Raw genomic sequence first — 26,937 nt, forward strand, 5'->3', positions numbered from 1 at the left:
ATAGTGCTAGTTTTCACACTTGTGACCACCCACACGGCCCCCGATCAGTGCAAAATCCCCACTAAAGGACTTCAAGAGAATGCTGAAGGCAACCTTTAAACTGGGGGGGGGTGCACATCCCTCGCATAGCTGCTGATGCATGCAAGAAAATGTGGGAAAGAAGAAGTCAAGGAAACATCATCTTCTCTGCACTCCTTGCTTCCCTCCTGGAGGGCTGCATTAGCCCACGGTGGGGATTTAACTAATGAGCCTCGCTTCTCTCCATTGAAGCCGTCCCAAGACGGCCTTTCTCCGTCCGACAATTGGTTCCAAAGGGTACAAATGCGGCCGCGTAGCCCGACTGTCCGACACATTATAAGATAATAAAATAGATAGACGAGATGCAGCGGAGGAGCAATATTTCAGTTTGTTTGCTGTTTGCAAATGTGGACTAAGACGTGGGAGTCAATTTTGACCATTATTACCAATTTGTATAATATTTATGCCGTGTATTAGACAATGTTCCTTGATCAAGTTAATACAGTGGTTTTTTTTTATGCCACAGTGGCGGTGAACTTCTTTTTACACTTGCATCAGTGGAACATGTTCAAATATTACAGCTAATAAAGGTTTTACGACAAAGCCAGTTTGACCCTGCAATAGATTTATTCTCTTTCCATGACTTCCTTTAGGAAAAAATGTTTCCCAATACAAATCCACACAAATCAGGGGTTGAGCATGGTCCAGGAACCAACTGTGAGGTTCCACAGTGTTAACCCAAAGTCGAGATTTTTATTCCGTTCAGAGCCATCATTATTATGTGTTCCAAAATATACAAATATCAGTGATTCAATTCAGAAAAAAAAAAAAGGTCATAAAGGAATTGAGGGGATTTTGTTTTTAATTGTACCCAATCATTTGAAAAATCAACTGAGTAAATTATACATAAGGGGGGAAAAAAGCGACCTCATGTCATCATCAAATCATCCAGTAAAAAAAATCATTGTTGGCTTAAACTGCTTATGACATTCACGTCATAAATTCTCTCAAGATCTCCCATATTTCTGCGACACGGACAATTCTCTTAACCGTTCCGCCAACGTGAACAGCTGACAAAGAGTTTATCACGGCGGATTAAGTGCTACTTTTCAAGGTGTTCTTTTTTTTTTTTTCCACTACTCCATTTTTTAGCAGCCCACCTCAGAGAAGAGGGGCGGGGCAAGAGGAAAATCTCTTTCAAAATCCCACTCGACGCCTCGAGGCCGACGTGACAACTTGTCAAACGGTAAACCAGGTGAGCATTTACGGAGGTGGCGAATGAAAAGTGGCGCCCGGCCAAGCTGTCCAACGTTCGTTACCTGTTGTCGTCAGAAAGGAAAAAAACTTTATGTAACGACTACTTCATTCGTCAGCGTTGTCGTCATCTCTGAGCAACCGCGCTGAACTGTCGCCCGGGGTGTGTCCGTGTCTTTAAATAATGCCTTCTCAATAGCGGCTGCTTTTGTATTCATGGCAACCGATAATAAACAAAACCTTGCACTCTGACTCATCAGTCACCATCTCAAAAACACGAATACGTCAAGCCACGACGGCGAGTGTTTAGAAGAAGTGTTCAGTGATCCGGAAAGGAGTCTCAAAAGTAAAACTGGATTTCTGCTCACTTATGAGGCACGGGCTCATTTGCGTGAATATCACCCTCAGTTGTTAATTCTCAGAGGTTTCCGGGGCGATATAAATCATTAAGACAGAAACTCCTCGGAGAGGCCGCGCCGGTCAGGCACCTTTTGGGCCAAAATGCATTTGATTTCATTTGTGCGGCGCATAACAAGCCCACTTGATGTCAAATTTAACCCCTCGTTGAGATCATTTGCATTCGTATTCCAGCTCATTTGCACTCTCCCGCTAAGCAAAACGCTTGTTGGGGGGGGATGGCAAGCCGGGGGCGATAAATGAGATCAGGTGATTTATTGCGTGCTTCTTAAATGTCATTTATGAAGAAGCAAAGACGTACGAGCGGGCAATGTGGACTGAGCTCATTTCGAAGCTCGAGGTGAGCCGTGCGTCTGGAGCGGCGATGCGCGGGGATGCAGGAGGAGGATGCGCATTGTGGCGGAGCCATTGTTCTTCTGCTAATCCTAACTCGGCTTCTCAAACCGACCGGCGCTGCGGGTTTAAAATGCGGCAACCCGTTTAATTCTCTACTTTGGGGCGCCATTGTTTTTGCCGCACTCATAAATAAAACAGGGGGAGAAATAGCGATTGAATATGAAGCATGTCTGTAGAAATGCATTGTGACTTGCAAACAAGAGGGTGCCTGACAACACACACACACACACACACACACACACACACTTCCCGCAGCTCGCTTCGGACTGGCTCGCGTCGTCTGCCAGGAGATGTGCAGTGGCAGAGATACGACTGTGGTGCTGAAGAGCACATCAAAGACCGAGGGGGGAGGGGGCGAGGGGGGTTCTGTGAGAGGTCCGCTTTACCTTTGAACATAGAATAGGATTGGAGAGTGTGCCAGCTCTCTGCAGGCAAGGCTCAGGCTGATCAGAGGCTGCCCGGCACGGCGAATGTGGCAGCAGCGGCGGGCATAAACACTGGCGCTATAGTCGCTTTCAAAGCAGCACTCTACCCAACATCGATAGCCGACACGCAGACCCAACGCGCCACAAACACTCGGAGCTCAGGAGGAGTCACTGTGGAATCCTGCACTCTAGTTGCTCCTTAATACTGCATTTGTTAGTTTGAGGAGAATGTATGTGTGCATATCCGCAGCAGGGTGGAGCTGAAAAACAATCCAATTGTTATTACAGGAGTCCTGTTAATTGTTCTGCAGTTGAGAGTTTGAACTGGGCCGCAGCTGAAGCCTGGAAGATAAAAACAGGATGGAGGTGTGTGTGTGGGGGGGGGGGGGTACTAATGCTTCGCCACTGCCACTGGACTGTAAAACACAGATGGGACCCCGTCGCGTCGCTTGCCGAGCAGAATGAAAAATGCCCTTATCAAAAATGATTTGATCACAAAGTCTCACATGTTATCTTAATTATTCCTTTTCATCACAACCACTTGGATCAATTAGTTGCCTTGCAAGCCCTGAGCCAAACGCCACGAGCACTGAATTATCATTTAACTGCATTTAACAGTAGACAAAATGTTCCGGAGCTTTTTTTTTTTTAATTTAAAATCAGAATACGTAGCAAGGTTGAACAGGATCCAGTGGTCACTTATTGGTTTTGATTTTTACAAAATATTAGAATACTGGGGAATACTGGTTTTCTGCCATCTCCACAGATTTTGGTTGTATTCTAAATTTTAAGACCTTTATAGAAAAACTGTGTACCCCAAAAGTAAAGTCTGTGCAACTCTCATCATTTCTGCTCAACGTTGATGTTTTCATCATCTTTTTTCTTCTTCAAATTATCTCCCAAAACGTGCGTGGGCAAAGAAGCCTTTACAAGCCCAAAGCATTATCAGGTTAAGCAGAAGAAAGCCACGAGTTGGCAGTTTGCTTGCCTTGCGTGTAATCTCTGCCCCCATATCAACGTAACAAATTTCATGTGGACAAAAAAAGAGAGGGGGGAAAAAAAACAGAGTCGGGGGGGTTGTACTGGCATTGGGCGCACCAATTAAACAGATAATTATGTAAATGTAGCCTTTACTTAGTCAGCGAGTGGGCAGTAGACACAGCCAGCACTTTCTAAGGGGCAAAGTGCAACCCCACAATCACATGAGAGACTCTAGTCAGGCTACGTTTTCATTTCCACGCACCTTGTCATTTTTGATTCTCAGAAACATGAACTTCAAATCAAAGGCTGCAAAAAAGGAGAAACCTTTTGATTATTTGGCAGTGTACAAAAAAAAAAAACAGCCTTTTGGTACTTGACGCTAACTATAGGATGTCGTCGTTGTCAACTAGCTTAAGCTAAGCTAAGCTAGTTAATGGAAAGCTAGCCAGTACACAGATGTTTTAATTTAGGCCTTTAGTTGCGTGATTTAAGCGCCAGTGCCAGTTTGTCCGACCACTTGTCATGGTCCAAAGAAGGAAGGGTGAGAAAAACAAAGCAAAACTGTCCTGGTGACAGGTGCCAGTGCAAGTTTATTAAGAAAGAGGACTCATTAGTATTGAACGTAGCGCTCTTTTTTTTCTAAAGATTTCGCCTGCCAAATTGTGCTTTTGGAAGCCGCTAAGAGCCATTCAAGATGCGCACCACAACAAAATGCTAATGGCAAACACAAAGCGGTGCGCTGACAGGATTTCGATAAGGGGATTGTTAACAGTCAGTCCGTGTGTGTGTGTGTGTCTGAGGGAGCGAGGGAAGTAAGGATGGCTGCCCGAGTGCTCTAATCCTCATTGCCTATCTGTACACGGAGACGAAAGCAGACCCCCGGAAGGTTTGCTAGCTTGCATGTGCTTGACCACATCTCAGCCGCTTTGATGAGAAGCGGCGGCCGGTTGGCAAGGTGAACAAGCGGCTCGACTCGGGTTGAAACATTGATAAAGTTGCCAGCGTGGCGGCCCGGAGACAGGGGTCCGCTTCTGATCTAAGCGTGGAACCCCCTTCCTGAGATGGACCCCAGCTGTTGTTTAACTAAGGTGACACAGCAAGGTCCACCTCGACATGTTTGGGTTGGAGAGCGGCCGGTCGGTCCAGTCCGTCTGCACGGCCGCAACAGAGGCTGACATCGGAAAGCTAGCTTTTCCGACTTCGGCTCGTGGATAATGTTAGAATAACACAAATGTTAAAACACTGACGGTAACTTGGAAATAGCGTCGATCATTACAGGATGTTTTTTTCCCCCCTAAGACCAGTTTATTCTGTCAGTTTCTTTTTTTTCCCCCCTTCCAGATGCATCCGTCAGGATCCGACCTGGTGATTGATTATAAAACAGTTTCTGGGATTCGTGAGTCATGTGTTTCTGTCATGGAATAATGAATGCGCTCTTCCCCCCCCCCCCCCTCCATTATTATAATCATCTTTTTAGAGAGCAAAGCTAAAACCGTAAAGTAACAAACCATCAGATCTTAAAACCATGTGATGGATGGACATACGTCAATAAACAAGAATGTTCAGAATTGTGTTCGTTAGTTTTAAGTCCCATTAAAGGGATTTGGGTAGTAAAAAAAAAGATTTACCTTTGCAAAATAGATTCCAAATCAACAAATACAGGACATTAATAAAGAGCTTTAATATATTTGGACAATTGTAAAAAATTAAAATAATGCTATAAAACGATTTGAAGTTCTTGATGCCTCGACTTTCGGCTTTTTTCAAAAATTCTCATTCAAAATGTTTCCTGTCAAATTCATTCAAATCCATTATGGCAGCATATTAAGGGCAAAAACACAGAAGCAATTCTTTCTCACGCAATCAGCGCGCCACATTTAGCCCAGCTCCCGACAAATACAAAAGTCTGCTACCTTTGCTAAAAGTGCGCCGCACGACAATCACGGCGGCGCAGACAAAAAGTTAGGCTGCATTAATTGGCGCGCCTCGTATCCACAGGCAATCTGCGGCAAGACACCAATTACACAGAGTTTTAAAGTGTCTAATTGAGGCCCTTCAGTCTGAATATGTTATTGCTTGCCAGCTCTGATTCAAGGATGAAGACAACACGCTCCAACTGCAGCCTGCTGCTGCTGCTGCTGCTGCTGCTGCTTACTCTTCAAGGGATATGTGATGTTAAGAGGATGGATGCTCAGCCTTTTTTGCTTCGCCGTCCTTCCACTGAACCGGCGTGCCTTGGGGTGATCATCCTTATTTTGTTGCATTGGCTTATTACAATGCCAGTAGTCATTTTTTTTTTTTTTTGCATTTAACCACGGGGGCCTTTGCCTTGTGATGTGAGAACGAGACGCTCCACAGGGGGTGTATCACACAGTGGCCTCTAACATATTCCCCCAAAAAAAGCATTCTTGGAAAAAAAATGAAGTATTGAAATGATTGTTCTCATTTTATCTGCCCATAATATGCAATAATAAATAAATAAAATAATATAGAATGGAAAGTGTGACACAGACCTATGTTCGGGTCACAGTGATGTTCGTGAGCAGGAAAAAAAATAAATTAAAAAAATGAAAAATACAGCCACCATACTCTCATTAGGAAGCCCATGTTGGAGGACATAAATAATGCAACGCACTTAGAACAGTGGCCAGCGTCTTTGCACCCACCAGTGTTTTTGATCTCGTCAAGTTTAGCTCACTTTTCCTGCTATTTTTTTCGGAGACGTTTAACTAAGCAAGTTCCGGCAAATGCACATGTGGGGGGGGTTGTCACGGGGCAGTCGCTGGCATTTGATGGGGATAAATATGGGATCGTTTGAAGAGGAACCCAAAAGACTCACGCCGCTGTAACTCTTGAACTGGGGAAGAGCGGCTAATGAGAACCCGACCCCCCCCTTTCCATCTTTGGCATCATAAACATTTTTCCAACCTCCCCATGGAAAAGCATTCTGAGAATTCTCACTTCATTTTCTTGTACTAAACTTCATCTCATTACTAGAAAGAGTCCAAAGCATCAGTGAGTTCTTTAAAGTTCTGGTGAGGGTGGGAATATTCGAAGAAATATAAAATGAACCCCAAATAAGGCATTTTAACGTATAAAATGAGCTGCTGCAAAGAGATAACACACAACAAGTGCAACTTTTACAGAGGAATTGATTTTGATTCGAGCCACCGCAACACCTAGCAAAGCCGCTAAGTGCCGCTAACTCAAAAACAATATAAAATGGAGGCTGGGGGGGGTTACTACAGTTCTTGAGAGTTTATTTGAAGTTCGGGAGTTATTCAAATGGATGCCCTCAATACATGTAATAAATGTTTTTCACTCAGTGGAGACATTTCAGTCTCTTCATTCAAAGTAATTAGTCAATAGAAACATTCTGTGCTTTTAAATTGGAATTCATGTAATATATGCATGCTGGTATGATTCATTTTATGAAATAATTTAATCATCAGAATTCCTATAGGTTTGTTTTGATAGTTGTTTACTGTCCGACCCTCGGGGTGTATACTTCAACTTTTTTCGGATTTGGTGAAAGGGAAATGCGCTTGGCCGAGGTATAAAATCCAGCATGTTAATGGAAAATATTCTTATGACAAAAAGAAAAATGCACTGGTTTAAAAAAAATGTGAGATGCTATGCTTTCCAAATTAATTGATTAATCGACAACAAAACGATGATCAAATTAACTGCCATTTTCCAAATGACTTCAGGCTCTCAAAATTAATAAAAATAAATAAATAATAATAATACTTAAGTATGAAGTTATTCATTTATTTCTTTATTTTTTGCTTTACTGAAGGTCAGACCAGCACACTTGCAGTGTGGCATGGCGTCCCCTTAACTCATTTCGATTTAATTTCCACATCCGATATCACCAATCATGCTCCCTGTAAGCGGGATAAGCTCGGCACTGGCCAAAGTTAAAAATAATAAGTCTTTGGTGAGACCATGGGTTGTTCTCCCGAGTCACTCACTGCGATAGCTGACTGTTCTACCCACAGAGGAGTACAAAGAGAAAGGAGGTGCGCACTTAAAGAAAGGTCACAAAAAAAGGTGACAAACAATAATGAACTCATTGAGACATTGGCTTCCTTCTTTCTTTTCAATCTATTTATTTATTTATTTCCCCCCAAACCCCGTTAAAAATTACGACGGGAGCTTAGAGTTAATTTAACGATGCTTATCCGAGCACACGCCCATCGGATGACAAGCCGCATCATCGGCAAGAAAGATAAGAGCATCTTCAAGCACACTGGGGAGATCTTATCAAGTGGAGATGATGAGGAAAGTTCATCAAAAATGCCAAGTACTCATCCAAGAAACTCAATTACAGTAAACAAAAAAAAAAAAAAAAAATAGTGCTTAATTTGTTGCCAGCAGATAATCAAACGGGATTGAGCTGATAAAAGTGATTTGGGAAAAAAAAGAAAAAAATCAAATGTATTGTGGCAGTGAGAAGAAGCCAAGTTGACTAAGTCCTCCCTAAAGCAACACATCAGGATACTCTCATCCTGGCCCTTTTCAAAGACATGAAGGTAAAAAATAAATAAATAAATAAAACTCAAAAAAATGATATATAAATTAGAAATAAAAGTTAGCGGCTACAAAAATGATATACATGACAACGGCATTTCATCATGTGTTGTACTAGCTCCCAGACACTCAGCTCAGGACCCAGAGGAGCTTCTGTATCTCCATGATAAACTCATCTGGCATGATTTATTAACTAGTGAATCACTCTTTGCTCCCGCACACACACACACACACTGCCTGTGTGTGTGTGTGTGCACTGCTCCGCAACTTCTCGGGAACAGTAAGCCTTTCCACAGGGACAGTCAAAGTCATTAGCACCTCCAAACTTCCTCCATGCTAATTTTTGCTTTGATATACTTGCTAGCTCATTTAAAGCTGACTTCACAGTGCTGATGCTTCAAACTTTCACCACCCATTACAACTTCTTTGCAAAAAAAAAAAAAAAAAAAGTCATGACAAATTGCGCAAACCCTTAACGCGTTTTAACTCAAATTAATATTTTAGGCTTTTTTTTTTTTTTAAATCATGACTGGCTCCACTTTGAACTCATCCATCATGCTGTTATCTTGGTTGACCTTGAGGAGGTTCAAACTCAGGCAGCTGCCTTTTTTTGTGGCGCGCTGATGCCGGTCTCAAGCGGCCTCCTCGCCGTTCGCTCCGCTGGCACTGGACCGCACAAAGAATGCTGGCATGGCTTCCTCCTGCGAGCCTCCATCTGCCACAACTCCGACCGAGGGGCTACTTTTTATTTTAGGCCATCTATTCACATTGCTCATTCAGACCCCTCCCCTCCCGGTGGATCCGTCCGTCGCCCACGTCCCATTTAGCCCTCACGTCCACTCTTCAAAAAGGCAAACTTGGGGTCCCGAGGCGACGCGAGGCCGCGCTCCATGAAGTGGACTGGAAACATCCGTGTCCTTTTTCCAAACTTGACTATCCTTCACTGTCAGGTGAAGGATAGCCGCGTTGTGCTCGACTGGCCAGAGGAGCAGCTTTGCTCCTCACTTACGCAGCACTTTGAAGAAAAAAAAAAAAAAAGATGTCGGATGTCTGAGAGACATTTTTTTTTAATTAAGAATTCAAGACTGCTTCATGTTTGAATGATAAATAGTAACGCTCTGCCATCAGCTATTTGCTATCAATGTTTCCCGCAGCTATTTAGCGAGGAAGTTTCCGTGACTTGAAAACAACATGCAGAGTTCACGACCGTACCGTTTGTTCTTGTATAAATCATGTTCAACTTCCCGATGACTACACAAGTCATCCGTGTCACGACATCGTTTGTCTAACACGGGTTTGAAAAAGATAGAGACATACTATCCACGTTACTTTCTTACATTTCATCATTGCGGCTTTTTCTTGGCTCGGCCCGAGCGCGGAGGAGTTATGTAGTGAATGATTCCCGAGGCGATAATCTGGAAATGTCTGTAAAAAGTATTGGTCTCCCGCTCCATTGCATCTCAATAGATGAAAAGTCCACCTGGCAAAAAAGGAGCGAGGCTACTTTGGGGTTTTTTTTTTTTTTTCTCTGGAGGGTGGGCGGGCGTCTCATCAAGCACAGGTTAGTGGTTTAACCTCTGGCTCCCCGGAGAGCACTCAACTAAACCCCCTTACTGCTCATAGTTGGCACCGAAATAAATCTACGGCGTAATTGCTTTGACTTTTACAGCCAAATGTCCCTTTTAAGACAAAATGTCCACATTTTTAGCCGCTGTTTGTTGACGTACGCTTAAAATATGGTCTTGGTATAAAATATAAATGTTGATGCATTTTTTGGGGGGGGGTTTGGAGATTGCGAAAAAGCTGCCCGTTGGTTGAAGTTAAAAAAAAAAGACCAGTTTTGGCGACTTTCGATTGTTTTACGATTACTCCCTGGAGTGCGCATACATCACGGGTAGCTCGGAATTGAAAGGAATGGAGATTAATAAATCATAAGCCAAACTGGGCTTTCTTCGGCAGTCACCTTTTTTGTTGTAGCTAACGCCCCGATTCCCAGCGGGGCCCGGGTACGGGGAGGCATGTAAGAGAGAACGGCGACAAACGGGTGTCGCAAACCTCGCCGGGGCCCCGCGGCTCCTCGCGAAGCCTCGCCGACTCTGTCCTATCAAAGCGGGTTGGGGGACCTCGCCGCGGTTCCTCGCTAGTCCCACGCCGTGCACACTAAACGGCCGCTGGGAAAAACACTCCAGGTGCTCATTGACTTGCATGAGAGCCGCCTTTGGTTTCTCACGCCGGCGCATAAGAAAGACCGATGAGCCGCTATTGATCTATTGTAGTAAATTATTTTTCTCATGCACAAAGACGAGCACGCAATAAGCAAGGCCTAACCTCGGCCATTATCCTCATCGATCGGAACTATTGTCAGGCTGGAAAATAACAGCGGGGTGAGGGGTTTCCAATGCGCTTGTTGACAATAGCGGCCTGCTAGCCCCCCCCCCTCGAGTGCCGTTAGCCACCTAGCGTAAGTGAGACCCGGTTTGCTTTCAAGGACACTTGGCATCCCAAGGTACTTGTTGAAGAGAAGGAATATTATTAACCCCAGTGGCACGCACTTCCATTTCTTGATATTTGGCGGGCAGAAGCGTCAAAGCATTACATTAGCACATTTCTTTGAATGGCCCAACCTAATTTGACTTTGGGAAAATTGCTCCACGTAAGGTCAAAACAATGCCACAACAATGGCGGAAATAGGTCATTGTAAAAATAACTAGACGGGGGAAGAAAACTTCAACGATACGCGCTGTTCTTTTTTTTTTTTTTCTCCAAAGACCAACAGAAGCCAAAGTGCTATGACCGGAAACTTGTCAGAGTATAAAAAAGGTAACTTCTTGAGATGAAATTAGCTAGAAAAGTTGATGGGAGATATTTTGGAAGGTGGAGTTGAAATCATCTTTTACAATTTTTACTCTTGAGGATTCTGAAGTCAAGTTTGTGGTTAGCATGAAAGCAAATGTTAAGGTAAAGTCACCAAGTACTTACTATATTCCAGTTACTGTACTTCATTTAGATAATTTAGCAGAAGATTGGGACCAGAAGAAAGGTCACACAATGACCAAATGGACGGAAATCCTCAGGGAAATATAACCGGCTACGACAATGTCCGCCGTAATATGCCCTTTAAACTTTGAAAGATGTTTTTGAACAAGTGGGCCTGAGGGGGTGCTCAAATAAAGGTGAAATGTTTCTCCACACTGTGGAGAAATGTTCTTCACACAGGATATAATGGGCTCACATTTGAGCAGAAATTACAATTGAATGAATTAAGAATATTTTTGGGCCATTTCCTGAAAGTGGAACTAAACGCAAAATCAACTTCTTGATGTGAAAGAGAGCCGCAAAAAATTTTTTTGGTGCATCAAACTCATAGTATAGCGCCATCTACTGCTGAGGAGGACTTGGTCAATGTCAGATGTATCTGTGGCTGTTCTCGGCCGCCTCTACAAGTACCGAAAAATGAGGCTGGTACCGATACGATACTTTGTTTTCTTAGTAAATAAGACGATATTTTAAACACATTTAAAATTTTCGGAAAAGTCATCACTGTTTTGAAGGTGTAAATATTAATGAACGACCCAAACGTCGAAAATGGATTCCAGTTTGACTGCTTGGAATTACGTCACACGTTCTGGATGTATTTATAATGACATAAGTAAAACGTGGTATTTATCTATACATACATTGCGTCTTTTGCGCTGCGAGAAAAAAACGGAAATACAAGAGCATGAATAAACGTGGGCTTAACAGTAAATCAAAACATTTGGACACTAGGAAATAAAACTCTATCCACATTGATTTTTCTCCATTGACACTCAAAACAGATAAGCAATGCTTTTCTCATCAAAGCGACTCAAAGCTGAAACACATGTGGCGTTTTCCAGCTTCCAGAGTGGAATAACTAATAGAGAGAGAAGTGCTGCTGAAAGCAGAGACGAGCGAGCAGGTGGGCTTTTTTTACTCTTGTCTTGTCACTATAGGACATGGCACGATGACAAAATTCTGTCTTCCAACCTATATGACACAAGACTCTGAAGCTCCCCTATAATTAACCCTGGCTGCACTCCAGAACAGGTAGTGGAGGAGAGCCGGAGCAGTGACTGCCAGCTTGTCTGGCACTCGCCATCCATCCAACCCCCCAAAACCTGGAGATGATCCTACACGGGAGACACTTTGACACTCTCCACCGCATACACGGAGGACTTAGGCAATCCGCCGCCAATAAACCCATCTGTGGAACTCATTATTGGATCGCCGCTAAACACTCAAGCATGAGCATGCACAATGAAACTAAGCGATGGCGATATTCTGAAATGCTGATACTGGCTCGTTTGACTTTTTTTTGCCTTTTATTCCAAATCAACTGGCAAAGCGAAATATTGTACAGCACTAAAAACATTTTTTTTGTTAGCATGACAGCTAACTATAGCCCCTGAATCACTCCCACGGTATTGGGATGAGCGATAACTTTCCAGGTACTATCATCTCAGTCATTGTTGGCTAAAGAGAATCCTTAAGCCTCTGGGTTGTTTGCAGTTTGACCAGGTGCTTGGCACATGCAAACTACGCTTTGGTCTGCCAAGAAGTGTTGGCTAGCGCACAAGACTGCATACATCTTCTCTTGCACTCTGCTCACAAAATGTGCTTGTCAACAAGGCGCATTCCCCGTTCGAATACAAAACTGTGGATGTCAAGGATATCTCATGTAGCGTGTCACCGGTACTTGCGAAGATAAATCTATATTTGTTCGTGCAACTGTATAGATAAAAAAAAAACGAAACCAGGAAGCCCGATGTTGTGTTTATTTTTAAGGTTGCCCCTGGATGTGTTTGAACTTCCTTACAAGAAGACGCATTAATTAATATTTCAATGCAAATTAAAAGTTGGAGAAGAGCCGAGCTTTTTTTTTTTATGCCTCTCCGAGTTTTGTTGATTCCGGGCGAATGTAGTTTTGACGACTCTTCGAAATGTTTGAGTCTCGAATGTCAAGCACCAATGCTAACGATGATCTTTTGTGCTGATCTGGCGATATTTCACTTTATCTTCTTCTGCTTGTCATTGCGCCCCCCCCATGGCCCCCTCAGTGAAAAAAAAACCTAGCTCCGCCAGTGGCTTCAAACCAATTGTTATTGAAGAGATTAAACCACTACATATGCAAAACGAGAAAAAAATAATATCAATGTGTACGTGGCTTGTTTGGTGATTATTAACTGTGAAAAATTGACTTAATGCTTTGTGTGCACAAAATCAGTATGTTGACTAGCATCAGGAGTTTCATCTAATCTAATTCCCCTTATTTAGAATGTACTTTTTAAATGAAGTGCAAATTGCTTTTTTTTTTTTCTGTTCCCAATTTGTGCAATAGCTGACTAAACCTGAGTTGCTGTTAAAGGTCAAATAATATCGAAATGTACAAAAGAGTAGAACCGGGTGGCCATGTGCGAATCAGCTGGGCACAAAATATCCTTCTGTTGCTTCTGTCACCTCTTGGTACCTTCACGCTTTGTGCATATATCAGGGAGAGGAGGGGGGCGGGGGGAGCAGGGGCAGAGGAGCCGGGATAAATTAGCCAAACCACTTAGGTGATTTCTACTAAAATTAGCAGTGCTGCCTGTGGGCTCCATCAATTCTGAACTTGCTCAAACTCTGACAAGCACGGGGGAACTTTTTCCCCCCGGCCCAACAATCTAGGAGCCCCGTCTGTCTGCTTCGCTCCCCTTCTTCCTTGCGCCGTATCCGCCCGCTGCTCTTGCTTTCAATTAGAGCTCTACACTACTCTACATGATCAGTACATGCCAAGGAATTATATTCCTTTCATTCCACGTAAAATAGTAGCTGTAAAAAGAAAAGCTTTGCAATTCTTTTTTTACACGCCATTCATTCCAAATGTTGCCCTTTAAAGAATGCAGCAAAAATAGCAAATGCCCTATATAATGTTGCTGACATACTGTTTGTGAAACATTTATTTACACTCCGGGCTTTGGGCTTCCCCACTTGGCTGACTCGTCAGTCGACCTCAACTGACAGGTGGCCACCCTCAAGTTAGATGTTAGCAGAGCATGTTGCTTTGGGTGGCCGCAAACCGACTCTTCCTGTGCAATATCATGACTTCAGCATTTTACGATTGAAGGTTTGGAAATAGAAGTGGAGAAGAAAGTGTGTAAACATTATTTTTGAAGAGAAATCTTAAATAAAATAAATTTAAAAAAGCATAAACATGAGATAGATGATCAAGTCAGCAGCAGAGCAGGCAGATGGAAATGTTTTATAAGAGGAAATGACCAAGCATGCAAGCACACAAATTGACCCATTTCTTGAATCACTTAATGAAGACAATATGAGGCCCGCAAATGCAACCACTGTGACTTGCTTACACACACAAACAGAACAATTTGCTGATTTTATTTTATTTATTTATTTATTTATTTTCCTAAAATGGCAAATTTTGAATCATGACTTTGGGAGATTACCTTTCCTTCAACAGACATTTTTCTAATAATTAACAGGAATAGTCTTCCAATTAAAATGTCAAAACTCATGAGATAAAATTGCCAGTCACAACGCGCCGGTAATGTTTCCTGACAAATACTAAAATGTACACAGCTGCATTGTTTGTAAATGTGTTTCTTTATTTGTATGATGGGTCAATTCCTGACCAGCTTGAGAGTGGAGTGCATTTGGACCCGACTGAGCCTCTGTTTGATGACAGTGTGGAGCTTAGAGAATCTTAGACAAAGAGGTCAGATCAAATTAAAACCATTTGATCACGCCGCTGCACAACAACTCAGCCAGCTGTTTTTTTTTTTTCTTCCCCCCACCTCGCTCGCTATTACGCAACTATGAACATCTGTTACTTCACCGGCGACATGATGTGCAGCCTAACAAAACATTTAAAGCAGATTTTTTTTTTTTTTGGAAGTAGAATCCAATCTCGGAAGCATCGACGTTGTTCAAATGGATGATCTCCCAAGTGGTTCAATAAAAAAAAAGTGAATTAATTTGGGTGTCGAGAATTGTCCAAATGTATGCAGTGTTCTCTTTTGGGAAGGTCTAGCCGGGACATTTTTCAGGGAATTGGAGCTCATTCTTTATTGGGCTCCTGCGCCGCCATTGTTTTTAATTGACAAGGTGCTCCATATCAAATTCACCATTTTGCCCTATGGCCTACTTTCCAGTTAGGGGAAGCGGAAAGTTTTTTAAAAGGAGATTTTCAAGGGCAGGTCCAACTTGTGAAGAGACTGAAGAGTGTGGCGAGGATTAAAAAAATTGCTCCTGCTGGGATGAACGGAGCAAGCGGCAGAGGTTAAGGGCGCCAATCATCGGGTCAATCAAGAAAGTAAAAGCTTTAATATTGTTGGGCCTTTTTGGCTACAATATGTTATTAAAATGAAGAAAATGGTGACTACCTGCAGTCAAGCAGCTAAAGAATGTTCGATCAAATTTTTCTACTCTCATTAAAATATTTTTATAAAACAGATCATATATACTCTCAAATTTATTTGGGATAAATATGCAGTAGACCCCAAAGACTAAAAATAGAATATGAGAATCGGGGCTGAGTCGTTGCTAGAGTCATGGCAGTTGGTTGTTTGTTTTGAAATGCACAAGGAATATAAACCCAGTTGGGTTCTGAGGTCAGCAAACTCATGGAACCCAGAGTTGAAAGCAAAACATGCTGCGTCAGCATTTAGCTGTTATGCTGCATGCAAATGACAAAAGCAGTTTTCTTCTAGACTCCATTTTCCCCCAAATCATTTTCTTTACTTTGCTTTGAAAGGTCTTAAATTATTTTTTTGAAATGGCTTAAATTGTTTTGCCTTTCAATATGTTGTTTTGTAGCTACTTGAAGCACATTATCTTGTGTATGAAATGTACAAGATAAATAAAGCTGCCTTGCCTTGAGCGCTGTTGATGTGCCCTTGAGCCCTACACACACTAAACTATGGACACACAATCACCCGTCGAGCATGAGATTTTATTATTTCGAGCATGAAAGAATGTATTTTTTTAAAACACCTCCAAAAAAAAATACTTTTTATTAGTAAATAATCCGCATCTATTTGAAAGTGAAACAAATGACAGACGTTTCAGCCCCCTGGCGTAGCATCACGCGGGCAGGAGACTAAAGGCGGGCAAGCCTGCTCAACGAATGCCCGGCCAAGTCGAGCTGGAGGGAAGTAAAAGACCCTCTCCCTCAAACGGGCCCGCCGGCTTTCAAAGAAGCAGCCATTAGTGGGAGCTCATCAAGCACCGTCGGGGGCCCGCCCGTTCCCCGAGCTACGATTCCGACGACCGAGATGAGCCCCGGACCCAGTGGTGTTTCCGAAAGGAGAGCGGCCCGACGAGCAATTCCCAGCCCAACTGTCATTGTTGGCGCTCAATCCAAAGCCTTGAAGCGCATAATCTGTGCTCACATTGAGCACTCAGGTTCTCTCTCGCGCTCATCTCTCTCGCCTACTATTGTGGTATCTCGCGACGTTCCTTCCATTGTCGAGCTAAAAAAAAAAGGATCTGCATCTTGAACCGATTGTCGACATATGCTCGGTCTTGATAGATGATAAATTCCTTGTTGTTTGTTAGACCAGAACTGAAATCCAGTTTTTGTTGAGTTAGCTGACAGCCATTTTTTTTTACTCATTTTCAATTGCAGAATCCAGAATTGATCCAAATTTGTCTCAATCATGTCAGGTTTTTGATTTACAGAATCACAATTTTCTTTAGAAAATATCAAATAAATATGTATGTACTGTAGATAAGCTACAAGCTTTGAAAACTGCTTGAAATTAAAAACTTTCAACAGTACCCTGTGGTTACAAGGTTAAGGGAAAGGCCAGTAGTAGCCATCTTAGATCTATGCTAGCTTTCAATTTGCAGATGTTGATAGGACTGAATTACAACTGCACAAGTTAGAGAAGTCCCAATTCTTATAATTAAGTTTCTCCCACTCACACATCTCAATTTTAAACAACAACATAAAGCACATCAGCACAAAAGCTAAATGTAGCGCTAACTGTTAGCGGTCCAAATTCTTAAAATCGACACAATTCCTGCTTTCACAACATCTCCCCGACACTTTCCAGTCACTGTTCCTCAGAGGATCCAAAACAACATATCTCACTTAAAGCCTGACCAAAAAAAAAAAAAAAAAGTACATTTGGTAAACATGAACGACCGTGGGAAACAAGTGAGCACGCTGACTTGTAAGGCAATGGTTACATTCATCTGGGCAAAGCCAGTGGGGTCCGAGGTGGCGCTGTGGAGGCCCCACGCGATGGCGGCGGCGGCCATCGCTTCCCATGACAGAGCGCTAATGTCACGGCGGTCCAGGTGAGCGAAAAACGGCAGCCCGCTTGACGCTCAGTTGGCCGCTTTAATTGGCTAAAACAAAGTCATTTGAGAGCAGTATGAAGGGCGCGAGGGGGTAAATGACGGGACAGAAGGTCACCGCTTCTCTTTTACTCCTCTGCGCGACATCCAGCGACACCCCCAGCATGTGCTACGGTTAATACGGAGATCTATTATGCACCAGCCTTTCGCCATCTGCTCACACACACACACACACACACTGAGCGCCTGCACGGCCAACCTTGTTATTGAATAACAAAGACGGAATTTGTTCTCTCGCGCTACACGGCTATCTACGGCTAGCCGGAGCGGCGTGTTTTCAATCATGCGGAGATCATAAGACACTCAAGAGTGATGGAAAATGATGTAACGGGGCAAATTGTCCGTAACTGCGACGGGGAGAGGGAATTCTCATTTGTTGTGACCTGTGCGTGACCGGCGACAAGTCCAAGGGTGTCGCTCGGGATATAAATGGATGGAGAGCTAATTATTCGGTATGATACAGTACAGTTTTACATCACGCCGAACAACCAATCAAAGCAGTGTTGCCTTCAAAAAAGATTTGATTTCGTTGTTAACTATATGATTACCGTATTTTCTGGACTATAAGGCGCACCGGACTATAAGGCGCACCTTCAACGAATGGCCCATTTTAAAACTTTGTCCTTATATAAGGCGCACCGGACTATAAGGCGCACCATTAATGCATCATGTCAGATTTTTAATCCAAATCAAATCATTCTCCATTTTATCTTTTTTATTTCAACTTCAGACGCAACAAATTACTTTATAATCACAAAATAATGATCCATAGTCTGTTTGATTCATGATTCATAGTCTTCAGCGGGCTACTTATGATTGATTTCATGACACAATGCTTCGGGCCAGTTTAAATTTAGGAATTTGGTCCATATATAAGGCGCACTGGACTATAAGGCGCACTGTCGGCTTTTGAGAAAATTTTAAGTTTTTAGGTGCGCCTTATAGTCCGGAAAATACGGTATATTATGCACACTGGGGGCAAAATGGGGTGTTGAAGTTGCTCGTCATCGTCTCCAGATATAATTTTAAGTATACTATACCATTAAAAAATATATCTGGATCCAGGTGATTTTATTTGGTGCAACCTCTGGACAAAATAAAATTGAATATATTTGGCTGAAACAATGGAATTTACTTTATTTATTTATTTAAACACTAAAACATAAAACAAAGAGTGATGCTGAAATACCACGGATTAAATAAAATCTGCAAAAAAATTGCCAGTAAAAAAAAACAAGAAAACAAGCCAGGACCATAATAAGAGGACTGTTGAGATAGTTTTGTAATAGCAAGACAACATTTCATTAACGCTTGCTAACAGTGTGAAGTGTGGCATGTGCATGTGTTTAAGCGCGTTTGGTTTATCTTCATCTGAGTGCACCTGTGTTAAACAACCCCCGCATAGTGTCGAGAGGGCTCACTCCTAGGCGAGCCCGATGCCACGGGGGGGTGATGGGGATCATCTCGGAATATGGCCCCGGAAAAATTTGCATTGAGTGAGGGAACGCTTCGCCTCCTCAGTTCAGCCGTGTTTGCAAGCCCCTACAGGAGGAATTGCGCCTTATCAGTCTGGCCGGGGACAACGCCATCAATCTCTCCTGTCCACCTTCCCCGGCCCGGAATCAAATCAGCTCGGGGGTAACACGTCGGCGCTGATGATGACATGTAGGCGAGATAGCCATCTCGTAAATGTTGCTGTGTTTTCTGAAGCGTCGAGTCTTTATCTTTCGACACGCTCAAGTCAAGTCGGTTACCTCGTGGCCTAAAAGGGTACGATGTCAAAGAGTATCTGTTGAAAATTGAACTGTAATCATCCGATTGTGCTGATTACAAAACAAATAGAGAAACACAACGAGATCTTTGATCATCACTGAAAATCAACTCGATCGGCTAATTTAAGAATCGATTAATCAACTGCAGAAGTTCAAATTGTCCAAATCCGGCCTCTCATTTGTAACTATTCTCAGAATCCTCCATGAAAGCAGACTGATCATCTTTGTGTTTTTTTTTTGTTTTTTTTTCTTAAATCAGACATTTGCAAACATCTGTTTTCACTTTTGGAAAACAATGAGCAAGATTTTTTGGCGCATTTTCTGACTTGTTACGGACCACCCGAGTAACCGAATCAATTTATGTGCATCACAAGAATCACCATTGATCACTTTTACGCAATCGTGCTGCAGACTTCACGGCCTGAGACTTCATCGCGGAATAAAACCAAACTTTTCTTCTTGAATCACCTTTTCTTCACAAGGCCAATTTTGTCAATGTTACAATTTAATAATCCTACGCTTGATAAGAACAACGTCTGCGAGATACGCCGCCGTCTCTCTTGTGTGCCTATTTCTGTCTGTCACGTAAAAATAGGCTTTTAACAACCCCCGCGCGCAGTTAATTATTGCCTCTTAAGTACGGCATTAGTCAGATAAAGCTGCAAATAGTGATTGATCAGATGAAGGATATTTGTCAGCGAGAGGGAGCGGGGACGGTGACTCTTTCTTTCAATCACTGTCAGAAAGCAGCATGGCGACTCGGCGGAGTGCCGTGGCGCTGCCGTACCGCCGGCTGGGTGGGCCTCCGAACACGATCAATCGGCAAACACGAGCTCAGTACAAATAATCACGTGACTTATTTGTATTCAAAGCCGCTTTCTAAAAGTGACGAAAGGGACAGAATTGTTTCTGACGACGATTGCAAAACAAGCGACCAGTTCCGTTCATTATTGTCTTAGTTCCCAAAAACAGGGACTGATTTTGAAAAAGAATTTTTCGATTATGTGATTTCTTTTTCCCTCAGCCTCAGTATTGCAATTGCGATTGAATATGCTGTAATTTTTTCACAAGCAAAAAATAAATATGTATTAAAAGTCAAATAAATAGCCAAATAATAATATAATATTATTGATTTAGTATCCAATGTTAAATTTTGAAAAACAAACAATTATTATTTTCCTAAAAATTAATAATTAATAATCCATCAATCTTTTTTAATCAGATTTATGCACACAGGATTAACAGTTGATTATTGCCATTGTTTAACTCACCACATTAGTCAGTTCTGTGCTGCAGATATAAAAAAAAAAAAGTGACCAAGCTCACCAGATTTTAATCAAAGCTGAAAATAGTAGCTGATTGTAATCGGCACTCAAAAGTCACCAGGGGTGTTTGAAGAGCCCGTCAAGCCTGCGAGTGGAGCTAATTCGATTAAGTGGCGCCAGTACCTGGAGGGGACGGATCCGTATCGCTTCCCTTTTTTATTTATGAGATTAAGTCGCGCCTGTTATTCCAATATAAGACATCAAGCCAAGAGAAACGACACTGATTTTCAAGTTGCTTTATCTCCCAAAGTTTTTTTTTTTGTTTATTATGGGTGATTAACAAAGTTTGCTCATTAATAGCATCAAATTGACTGTATAGAAAATGACAATGTGAGCTCGTCTTGGCTGCAATTAAATTCAGTCATGCGGACACAAACGAAGAATAGCATCTCAGTAAGATGCTGTAATATTTAGATCATGAAAACATGCCTGTGAGTATTGCGGTAATATCTGTCCACATGTGCTGCTCCACCTTTTGTGCTCAAATATGCGTAAAGTGTCATAAAACCACTACTATTGCAAAATGTTAGCTCGTCAGTGATATTTTCCAATATGTGTTAGCATTAAGCTAGCAGGGCAAAGTTGTTTTGTTTACAGTCTATAATCGTTATACACTTAGACAAACTTTATTGTCATTTTGTCAACACTAGGTGTACACAAAACGAAATTTCGTTGCATACGGCTTTCAACAATGTCGTGGTATTTCGGCTGGTTAAAAAGTGACATTCTATATAAAAATATGAAATAAGATAATTATAAAGTACAAAGTGCAACTGAATTTGTTGTATTATATTGACATTGCCAGTAAACTTGGCAAATTGCTTCTGATTGTGAACTGATTTCATCGACACCATACAGCGCACGTGTCAAGTTTGCGCAAACAAAATATGAATGGCGGCTTGTATCTTTACAAAGGGCCACACGGTACGTGCGAGTGTTTTACAGCCATGTAAAGTTTCTGTGGTTTGACTCACGACGGCGCCAAGTCCACATGACACACATGACATGATGCAGAACATGTGTGCGCGGCCACACGATGGCTAGATACCCGAGCGAGCGCCGGCATTTGGAGCTTGACAAGCGTACCTACATGCTAGGGAGCACTGCGGACGCTTGAAGATATGAAAGGCCCAGGCCATTACATCTCTCCCGGCACTTTTTTTTTTTCTTCACAGCAGGGAGAGGCCCATGTTGTGTCCGAGGGATGCGGAGCAACACCGAGCCAACCAGAACCCGGGTCACAGTGTACCACATTAAATTTAGACGCCTTTAACATAATCCAATAATGCATCTGGAGTATTTCCGGTCATTACTATTCAGACTTTTTTTTTTTTTACTCCCCCATCATCTTCTGTAAAATGGGCCATAGATCTGAGCTGTCATTCACCACTGGAGAATTGGCATCAAATCTGGTGTCTATCAGCAGTCAAATGTTGCTCGCCAGCCCCAGTTTGAAGCCGCTGGTGGTTCAAACTCCAAAATAAACTGGCCCACATTACGACAACTTTTGGTGTAGAGTAAGTTTGATGTGCAACTTTGACGAAAGTTTTAATGGCAGCACACCTAATGTTAGCGATCAAATCATTTTCTTCAATGTTCAACAAGATCATTGCAAAATAAAAGGTTTGACGTGAGTCCGATTTTTCAAAATCTGGTTAAGGGTCAGAAACATTTGGTTCAATCCATCAAGGCTTTTACTCCCAACAGCGCAACCTTAACAAAGCCAATAATTGCAGCGCCACTTGAAAATAGTTGGACGCGTGGGTCATTAATTTGTCATTTCCTGCCTGGCGTTTCCTGCGCCGTGTAAACGTCTCGCAACATGTCAGCCTAAATTAACTCTGACACCTACAACACTTAAATAAAGTGGCCGTGCTGATTAAAAGCATATGGAGTCGTGGAAGTCACATTATGGATTTTAGAATTGACCTTTGAAGGTAGTGGCTGGGATTTGTGAACTGGCTTTTCTTTAGAGAGAGAAAAAAAAGAAATAAAAGTTTGAAAGACAGCATTCGTGTGGCTGCTACATGTAGGACTGTTGTAAATGTAAAAAAAAATTAATAATCTAATTGTGCATTATTTTAGCATATAACCTAGAAGACCAAAACATTTATGGAAATAAAATATTATTGTAATACAGCTGAATTTATTGCTTATTTTTGTTGATCACTATGAAAAAAAATTACATTTAATTTCAATATGAGGACAAAAATCATAAAATTTGTAGTCCTACAGATTTGTAATTTGACATGTTTATGTTCTCAGGCAGTAATTTAGTGCAGCATGAGGAAAAGGAGGAGGGGCGTAATCGACACCAACAAAACAACAATTTGACCTTTAAAAGAAAGAAAAAAAAAAAGCTCAACATCTAAAAGCTGTTTACAACACGTGTTTACGACAAGCCACCATTGAAAAGCTATGAAAATCGATCATTTTGATCAAGGCGATGGTCTGTTTCATTAAGGATGCAGAAGATAATAAACTATGCGGCCGTGGGAAAAGAAGCGTGTGGGAGCTGAGGCGCAGTCAGTCATTCGTGAAACATAATCAGCCAACTAAAATTGACCAAAACAACATCCTGTATCCAAAATAGCTTTTTTAATGATCCAATTTGCTCACGTGGTTTAACATGCAAGATGTTACATTAGCAAGAGCTCGATTCTGATGTGACAATGTGTTTTCTCATTGTTGGAAAGTATTAGCACATTTTGAATGATATAAACAATATGGGGTGGGGGTGGGGGGGGGTAGGATTTGTTTTAAGTCAGGGGTGTCACATTTATTTTTGTCACGGGCCTCATCGTAGTCATAGTATTGGCTAGACTAATAAAAACTTTAAATATTTTAAAACTATGAATGGCAATAAAAATTGCTAGCAATATTTCCAATTTAAAAAATGAAAACTATTTGTTATTTTAGTATTGACATATGAATTTGTCTTTGCGGGCCACATAAAATAAGGTGACGGGCCGTATCTGGACCCCGGGCCTTGAGTTTGACACCAGTTTTTTTAAGTGATCATCCAAAAATCAAATAGTTAAGCTTTACCCTGTCAAGATTTTGAATACGATAATCGAAGTTCAGTCAAATATGATAACCGATGGACCAATCGATCCAATATAACAACTTTTTTTATTTACTGTACTTTTTTATTTACTGTACAGTCCACTCAGCGGTCCAACATTTTACAAACACTTGTTTATGTTCATATTATATATTCATTTCTATACAATATGCTCGCTAACAATGTGTTTATATGTTATAGAACAGCACTGCATCAAACAAATAAGTTTTAATTGAGTTTAAATCCAGCGTTAAATTCTGTATGCATTCCTATTAAAAATGAGAAAAGCCATGCAAATGAATCTTAAAACTTCATGAATGCAAAATAGCAGCCACCAAATCTAAATTTGTGTCTTCAAACAGATGCAGGAAGAGAGAACAGAGCGCGCCTCTCATGTATGAATCCGAGCACATTTCATTCTGATGTCACATCCTTCTTAGATAAGCACTCCTCCGCTCAAATGCAAATTGACCTTTGAAATCCATAAGGCGAGAATACCTTATTTTCCCTCCACAGGAGCCGTGCCAAAGTCTAAACTGGGACCAGATGTCAGTGCCCACGCAGCGAGCGGAGAGAAAGGCATTTTGTCAGGTGAGCTCACAGATGTGAGCTGGACTGTTTCAGAAATCAAAAAAGTAACAAGTGCGCGATACATCAAATGTGATATCGTTTCTTACACAGGAGGAATGAAAGTCTATATTGACGCTATAGACAGATGCCGACACCTGAATCATTTTCTGCCGGCAACTCAGTGAATTTGAGAAGTGAAGCGCTTGTTCGGTTAAGTGGTGTGAAAGCTCCAAGGAGTCTCCGAGCTCTCGGTAAAGAGAAAAAAAATTAATTTATTTGAAAAATATTTTTTGCTTGGCTGCACCGCGTCCGCTGAGAAGCGAGGACAACAAAATAAATGCTGCTGCCACCACGAGAGCTGAGATCTCTCATTTCACAGTCCAAAAATAAAACTACTGGATGAAAGTCTGGCAATGTTAACAGTTAACAGGAGCTGATTTTATTTTCAATCAGCCGCTAAGCTGTAACGTCAGGTTTGATTTGTTTTCCACAAGCAAATCACTTAACATTACTTCTAAAAACTTCACAGATCTCTGAAATTAAGAATATGTTGAGGGACTTTTTGAATGAAATGAGATCAATATTATTGTTGTAGTAGTTGACTGTAGAACGATTGCGTGACGATTATAAATATTAGGGACGTCCGATACCACTTTAGACAGACCGATACCATTACGAGTATTCACGCTAAAATTCCGTTCAACACAATAACTATGAGCAAAGCCCTTTCTTTCTCATGCAGTTTAACCAATATGACACAGCATAGCGCCCACTAATGGCGAGGTGGACTTCATGTCACATTTTGTTTTGTCTTAGGTATCGGCGGCTGGTATACGCAGCCTCCACGAGGCCTCGATACTTCCAAGAAGTCCAGAATCAGCCTGATACCTGGTATGAGTACTCACTCATTCCTAACAAATATTAAAATAAAATAAATGACTATTAGATTATGTGAAACCACAGCCTACACCACAAGAGCTCTGTTTAGCAACCACAACGTAACCTTTTAGAACACTTACTGTATTCATAATAAAATTCCCTAATAATTTGTAAATTAAAGCATTACGACAACCAAGGCAGAAAATGACACCACACAAAGTCTTCCCCGTTTTTCGTCCCCAGATCAACACCCCTGGCATAAATCAAGTATCGGTTGTCAGTATCGGTGCCTTCTAAATATAAATTATTTGAATTTGTACAACAGTCACAACATTATAACTGCAAATGAACATTTCTTCAGCTTGACTGCTTCCCAACCCAAACCATGCTTCTTTTTCACACGGATACATGTTCTACTTTGTGTCTGCAAAGCTCCATTTAAGAGGCTATCGATTAGGTTCCAGTGACACAACAACAACAGATTGCCATTACGGCGATCACATTTGCAGACAGCCACTTAAAGATCCTTTGAGATGTGCTGCAGATCAATCGGCCACTCTTTCCACTAAATCTTCAAGGCTGTGTAGCATTAAAAAAAAAAACTTTTGATTGACCAGGATCCTCATTCAAGTGCTTTTTGAGCCAAACAATCAATTCAAATCATCTTTTGCAATGCATTTCACGTCATAGTTGTGATGCCAATTTTGAAATATAAAAAGTTGAGACTTTTCTCTTGCAGTTACGTCCAAACTAAACAGCAGGACGACGACTCATTGAAAGCAGGAGGGGTTAAACATGCGTCTGCTTTTTCTTTCTCCCTACTCAGCATTACATAACAGGCAAGAGGCGTTTCTTTTTCCCTGTCGTTCCTTCTCTTTCCCAGACACTATTTAATCGGGTGCATAAAATAGGGTGGTGGGGGGTGAATGTGGGTCAGCAGGTTAGGAGACTCTCTCCGTCAGACTCGTGAAGAGAAGGAGAAAGAAAAAAAAAATCAATCAAAGCTTCCCAACTACCTGCCTTTGCCCCGCTATTACATAAGAGCAGTCAGCCGTGCCAAGCCACAAGTCACACACTTTTCCCCCTCCCTCTTTCGGTCCTGTGTAAATACAAGAGGGGTGATTTTCTTTCGCCAAACATGAGCTCCAAAAGTGCCCGTAAAGTGGTGAGAAAGGAAAATATCTGCGATGATTTCTAACCCTCAGCTTGTGCGCCGAGCTGTGTTTATGGCTAAACCTGTTACATAACCAGCTCACATTCCACATTCCCCATATCACACTCTAAATATACACGGCAGGAAGACCAGGGCGCGCGCGCCGTGTACACAAAACACCGTGGAATGAATTAATTGTTCTTCTGCACCACTTCGTTCTATTGTGTCACGTCAAAAAACATCTTTTTAACTTGGACGAGGCGAGGAATACAGAGGGGGTGTGGTTAAATTGTCTAATGCACTGTACAACACTGACAGATCCGAGCGAGACAGTCCACGCAAATAATGCACACGCTCTTTTATTTTTTTAATGAAAGGCCCAATGTGAACGGGTTTCCATGCGGTGCGTAAAAGACAACCAAATCCAGCTGCCGGTCGGTCGCCCCTTTATTACGCACAGTAAGAGGTGTCATTTCAGTCCCACGTTTCAGTGGTGAATCGCAACCCACGTCCACGCGAAGCTCGATCGATAAACGGCTCCACAGTTTGCAAACTTTTGACACCCCGCTTGGATCGCATTTACCGGGCATAAAAATAATGAAAATATAACCGGTTAAACATGTGACTGATCGTGTCAGATGTGATTTGAGCTGTCATGAATGAACGCTGTTAACGCGTGACAAAGAAATAATAAACCGCTGCGCCCACTCGACTGAAAGCAGCTTCATGCTGATACACTGTGCAGTTATTTCACCGGAGCTATTTGATT

General features: G+C 41.9%; 1 protein-coding gene across 1 annotated transcript in view; it reads right to left on the reverse strand.

Moving 5' to 3' along the window:
- roraa (RAR-related orphan receptor A, paralog a) overlaps positions 1-26,937 on the reverse strand; it is a 144,413-nt gene that overhangs the window by 117,077 nt on the left and 399 nt on the right. The gene's annotated exons all lie outside the window — the stretch shown is intronic.

The sequence above is a fragment of the Syngnathus acus genome, chromosome 6 (genome assembly GCF_901709675.1).
Source record: "Syngnathus acus chromosome 6, fSynAcu1.2, whole genome shotgun sequence".
Lineage (NCBI taxonomy): Eukaryota > Metazoa > Chordata > Actinopteri > Syngnathiformes > Syngnathidae > Syngnathus > Syngnathus acus.